The sequence below is a fragment of the Vombatus ursinus genome, unplaced genomic scaffold, assembly GCF_900497805.2.
Source record: "Vombatus ursinus unplaced genomic scaffold, bare-nosed wombat genome assembly UNPS02015129.1, whole genome shotgun sequence".
NCBI lineage: Eukaryota > Metazoa > Chordata > Mammalia > Diprotodontia > Vombatidae > Vombatus > Vombatus ursinus.
In genome coordinates, this window is record NW_020954907.1 from 345,896 (window position 1) to 352,391 (window position 6,496).

Genomic DNA, 6,496 nt, shown 5'->3' on the forward strand with positions numbered 1-6,496 from the left:
TCCCCATTTGGGAATGCTTGTGCCCCCTCACATACAAGAGAATGGCATGGCAAGAGAAATATGAGCAACCAAATGAGGAAATGTCTACCAGCTCTCCAGTGTTCCAAAGGCAACAGTGGACAGACGCCGCACCTGCAAACTGCTGCCGGGGACCTTATTTTAGTGTTGAATCTGGGGGCAGGGGTGATGTTTTAAAAATGCTACAGATCAATTCCCAATTATTGATTGCTGGCTTGCTAGTAATGGATGCATCAGTGGTTCAGGGACCCTGGCAGAAAGAGGCAAAGGGATTGGGAGTATGTCCTAGAACTATTTCTCAGGTAATCCTTGAATAATATTCTGCCTCTCAAACATCCAAGGCTAATTAAAATCATCTCCATGCCCCCACTCCACAGAGGTCTACCAGCTGGCCTGCCATTCCTTTCAAGTCTTTGGTTTATAGTTGTGCAACTGAGCATCATCTTTTCAGGTCTCTTGGGTTTGGGAGAGAAAAGGCAACAGCCAAAATAAACTCCCTAGCTTACTGAGGGCAGAAGTTGAAGTTCCTCCAGATGGAGAGGTGAAGACCAGGGCCTGGGTACAGACCACAGGAGTAAATCACTTCCTCTGCCACGCTGCCCCGACCAGTGAATTCTAGAATAAACTGAAGAATGCTAGATTTAGAAATCTGTAATTAAGAGGCCTGGTGCTATTCTTACCTTATTAATAATAAAAGGTATTCCCATAGCCCATTAAGACTCAGAAAGTGTTTCCTGCAATTCTCATTAAACCTTTCAACACCTCTGGAAGGGTGATAGTCTAAGTCATAAAATAATAGATTTGGATCTGAAAGGGACATTAAAAGACCTTCTAGTTAAACGTGATTTTACAGATGGTGATTAGTCAGTCAACAAGCATTTATCAAGTACCTACTATGTGCCTGGAGATCCAAAGAAAGGCAAAATATAATCCCTGCTCTCAAGGAGCTCCCAGTCTAAGGGGGGAGACAACATGCAAACAACTATGTACCACTAAATTATGGAGGAGCTAAATTGGAGATAACCTCCAAGGGAAGGCACTGGCATGACAGGGATCTGGAAAGGTTTCTTGTAGAAGGAGGGATTTTAGCTGGGACTTGAAGGAAGCCAGAATCCAGAGATGAAGAAGGAGGGTATTCCAGACATGGGGGGGAGCCAGTAAACACATTCAAAGTTGGGAGATAGAATGTGTGACAAGCATCAAGGTCATTGTCCCTGAATTGTAAAGTGTGGTGGGGAACAAGGTTTAAGAAGGCTAGAAAGACAGGAAAGGGCCAATCCAAAAGGGTTCAGAAGCCAAATAGGATATTAAATTTGATCCTGGAACCCCCTTGAGTTTATTGAGTAGGAGAGGGATGTGGTCAGACCGGTGCTTTAGGAAGATCAGTTTGATAGATGAGTGGAGGGCAGACTGAGTCAAGAGAGACTTGAGGCAGGGAGACCAACTCTAAGGATGTTGCAATACTCCAGGCTGGAGGTATCAAGGGCCTGTACTAGGGTGGTAGCAGTGTCAGAGGAGAGAAGGGAACGTATGGGAGAGAGTTTATGAAGGTAAAATTGGAACTTTCTAATGAATCAAATATGGGAGAGAGAGAGAGAGAGAGAGAGAGAGAGAGAGAGAGAGAGAGAGATTGAGAGAGCAAGGAGTGGAAGATGATGCCTAAATTGTGAGCCTAGGAAACTGGGAAGATGGTGGTGCCCTTGACAATTATAGGAAAGATAGAAAAAGGAGAGGATTTTGAGGGAAAAAATTCTAAGCTCAGTTTTGGACATGTTGAGTAGATGTCTTCGGATATCCAGTTCAATATTTCCTCTAGGCAATAGAAGATGTGATGCTGGAGGTTAGGAGAGAGTTTGGGGGCTGGATGAGTACATCTGGGAATTTTCAGCCCAGAGAATTGAATCCATGGGAGCATGAGATTACTAAGAGAAATAGCACAGAGGGAAAAGAGGGCCCTAGTCAGAGCCCTGGAGGGGGCAGCACTCACAGTTTGACCTGGATGAAGATTCAGTGAAGACTGAGGAGCCATCTGACACACAGGAGAACTAGGAGAGGTTAGTGTGACAAAAACCTAGCAAAGATAGTTTATTAAGGAGGAGAGGGTGATCAACAGTACCAAGGTAAAGAAAGTAAAGAAGGATTGGATTTGGAGTCAGAAAAATCTGAGTTCAAATCCTAAAACACATAGTTTTGTGACCCTGGGCAAGTCACTTAATATCTCTTAGCCTCAGCTTCTATAGCTGTAGAATAGGGATAATCATAGCACTTACCTCACAGGGTTCTTGTGAGGATCAAATAAGCTACAGAAATGTTTAGCTGCTATTATTATTACTACTACTACTACTACTACTACTACTACTACCACTACTACTGCTGCCGCTGCTGCTATTATAGATGAGGAAACTAAAGCCCAAAGAAGTGAAGTGATTTGCTTGAGGTCACCCAGGCGGTAAGTGGAAAAGCTTGAATTCGAACCCAGCTCCACTGACTCCAAATTCAGTACTCTTGCCTCTTCTGAAAAATTGGAGATAATGTATCAGCATGCTACCACGATAATGAAGGATTAAGGAGGATGAGTGTAATGGCTATGATCATACAGAGAGGTGAGTTTCAGATGCAGCATTTTAACTAGGGTCTTTCTGACTCTGGCATTCTATCTACTATGTGAGCTGACTCCTTTGATTTGTGTATCAGGTGACGGGTCACTGTGCATTCCAAACCTCAGATTCCTCCTCTCTACAAAAGAGGCTAATTATAACTCCTGTACTTCATTGGAATTATTTTGATAGCAGTTATATGGATTGCTTAGGAGTTTCTGGGCTGAGGTCTAATACTCTGAGCTTTGCCCCCTTACAAGACTGCGCCTCTTTTGTGGTACAGAATTGAAACTTTTACATTATTTTAAGCTAGTCCACTATAGTTGAGAAACTTCTACAAACACTGTGCCAGTGTTCTCTCTTCTTCCTCTGGGCCCCTAGCCTTAGCTCTACTGTTTTCCAACTCCACCATCCCTGAAAGTTCTGGCTCACACAGACGTATCTGCTCAACATTTGTAACCTTGACCAGTTGACAAAATACCCTGTTAAGTGTTGGTATTCTGTTGCCTTGGAGTTCTCTCGCTGGGAGAAACACCACTAAGGGAATTTTGCCCTTGTCCTTAACCTGACCTTGGTCACTCTTCCTAGAGAAGAATGATTTTTATGGATCCTCCTCGAAATTCTCTAGCCTCAAAGAAGCTTCCTTTTGGAAGCTAAGAGAGTTGTTTCTGTAAGTCCTCTGGCCCACAGAAATTTACATGGGATGGACACAAACCAACTCCACTCGAGTTCAGAATTAGTTCTGCCGTCAGGACAGGTAGCTTGGACCCTTTCAGAAATACTAAAAAGCAGCAGCAGTTGGCTTCATTCTTCAATAACCTCTTTCTCTGAGAGTTAGGTCTTGGATGCTGGGAGTACAATTAAGATGGTGATACAGAGAGAGAGGTATCCTAGCCACTTGAGCTAGATCTCAGCAGGATGTGTCCATACCTTAGTAGGATGGTAATAGCTTAGTAGGCTTGGTAGTAGCACTACCAGCCTCAACTTTGGTCTTCAGTGTTGTGACTTCTGGTAGGATTTTCCAGTTCAGAGAAGGAGGCAATGAAGCTCCAAAGACAGCAGAGGCTGATGATAAACTAAACAAATATACAAAAAAGGAAGAAATTAAAATACCAATTTATTAATTTACACTGAGAAATAAAAGTGTTAAATAACCAGAGTCCTAATGTCAATGGGTCACGACTTTACAGAAGTTTTCACTGGATCTTAAAGTTAGAGCCAGAAAAGAATGTTAGAGGTCAACCTCTTCTATTTACTGATGAGGAAATTAAGACATGACATATAGAAGCCCGGAGTCACACGGTTAACATTATGTCAGTCAACTATCATTCATTTAGGGTCTATTATATGCCAGGCACCTTGTTAAGCCCTAGAATGCAAAGAAAGGGGAAAAATGGTCCCTGCTTTCAAGAGGCTCACAGTCTAATATATCTAAGGTAGGATTTGAACTCAGGTTTACCTGACTCCAATTCTAGAAACACAAACCACTAAGCCACAACAATTTCATGAGTATATAATGAGAGCAAAGGGAGTTCTTCAGAGGGCACTTCTTTTTGAGCCCTTAAGTCCTGGTGCTTCCTCCACCTGCCAAGTGCTGCGGATTACTTGTCTTGGTCAGTCCAGGCAACCTCTTTGCCTGACGATGTTAGACATATGCTGACAAGTACTAGGTGTCTGGGATGAAGAAAGCCCCCCAGACCATGTGCAGGATACCAGCCTTCTATTATGACCAAATGAGCCTCTTTGATGTAATTTTAGAGGCTACTCTAGTTTTATTAGCAACAGTTTACACACCATTTCTGAATGGGCTATATATGTGTTAGTGAATCTTGTACAAGATCAAGAGATTCTGCCCGTGGGAACAGAGGTGACTGACATATTCTGCTTGACCTCAGAAAGCATAACTAGAACCAAAGGTTATGAGTGATATAGGGAGGCAGATTTTAATACAATGTGAATAAAAAATTCTAATTCCTGAGAAGAATTCAACAATGGAGTGGATTGCCCGGGTGGGGGAAGAAACAGAGGGAGGAGGGATAGTGAGCTAGCTCCCCATCATTGCTGGCATTCAGGTGGCAGCTGATTGACAGCTTGCCCAGAATAATGGAGAAGGGCATTCTGGTTCGGGATCAGGTTGGACTAGATAGCTATGGCTCTTTCTTCCAACTCTTGCATACTATTATTTTAGGAGGTAGGTTTGACATCAACAAAAGAAGAGGCTTGTCTTTTAGGAAACAGATTGGTAGCAGTCTTGCCCTTGGCTGAAGCAGCACCACCAACCCTGGCGGCTCCCACAGAGCTGGAATGGGATGCTCAGCACTTCCGAAGGATTGTAGGAGTTTCCTGAAATAGATTTCAAATACTGCATGATTCAAAAGGTGGCGCACCACCCCCCCCAACAAAACAAAGGGAAAATGGTTTGAAAATACTATCTTTCTATTGAAGCTGGGTGTTGGTAGCACAGTGTGAATATTTGAGCAGTTCATCATTGGAGCTGAAAGACCTCAGGTTATCTTTGGAAGAAAGGATGATGTGGGGATCCTGTCCCAAAATTGGGGTGATATGTAGGTGTTGAGCCTCCCTACACACAACATTAGAGATGGAAGGGACCTGACTCCCTTCAAGTCTGATCCTCTCATTTTCCAGATGAAGAAAGTGAGTCCCAAAAGGGGAAGTATCTTATTCAAAGTCATCAATCTTCAGTTCCCTCCCTCCACCCTTTCTTTCTTATGACCCCTCTTCTCACAAAGGATAATGCCTTTGTTCTGGGTTTGGCAGCTAAAAAGCTTGTTCATAGGAGCTTTAGTGAATAGAGAAATGGTAAACTGGGCCTCCCAGGTTTCTAGCTGCAGCTCTGGGACTAATCCAGACTGATCTGTATCTAATCCAATAAGCATGGATTAAGTAACTATCATGTGCACGCTACTGTGCTAGGGACTAGGGAAACACAGACAAAAGGGTGCCTGACCTTGAGGCTTTTACATTCTACTAGGGTCCTACCATAATACAGGGTTGGCCTGCCCCCTGGTGCCAAATTCTCTACCAGCCATTTCTTTTCCCACGAACTAGTTGAGACCAGAAGCTCCTTATTCTTTATTAAAAAGAAGAATGGGCTTCACCATCTCTTCTTAGCTTAGGATGCAGAGGTTTAAGCTTCGGTGTTTTTACATATTGGCGTTACACAAAGTGAAAAGCCCTTAGCTGCTTTTCCTTCATAAAGAAGGAAATTCATAGGATAATAGGTCTAAAGCTAAAAGGGGCCTTAGAATTTAAAACCCTATCAACCAGATGATGAAACTGAGGCTCAAAGAGGTAAAAAGACTTGCCCAAAGTCAGGAAGGCAGCAAATGACAAATCCAGGACTTAAACTCATCTAGTGACTCCAGCTTTGGGATTTTTAAGTTTTCCATTTTTCCCATTTTACCAAATTGATTAGTTCTCAGAATCTTAGCTGTGTGGGACTTTTTTTCCCCCCCAGAAATATTCTTCCCTCTAGAAGCCAAGACCCTTTGGAACATAGAATAGACAGTCAATTAATTAGAGCTCATTTAAAGGTAATCTGTTTTTTAATCTATTCTGTCTTGTGTTGAATTACAGTCTATTCTCCCAGACAACTATCTGACTTAAGGTAAGAAAGCATTTGTCTTTCCCAGTAAATATCTTATGGAGTACTATGATCTCAAATATCATCTTTCATGTGGGAGTAGGCACTGTCAAAGACACAACCACAAGAGTTGTTGGATCTCAGGACCTTTGTATTTTTTTCCCCGGTGCTCCAAGATCCTTTGGTTTCCCACGCAAATGAAAGACGGGGTAAAGGTAAGAACAAAAATTAATTTCAAATTCCTACTTTTATGCATCTTAACAAGTCTCTTTCTGGG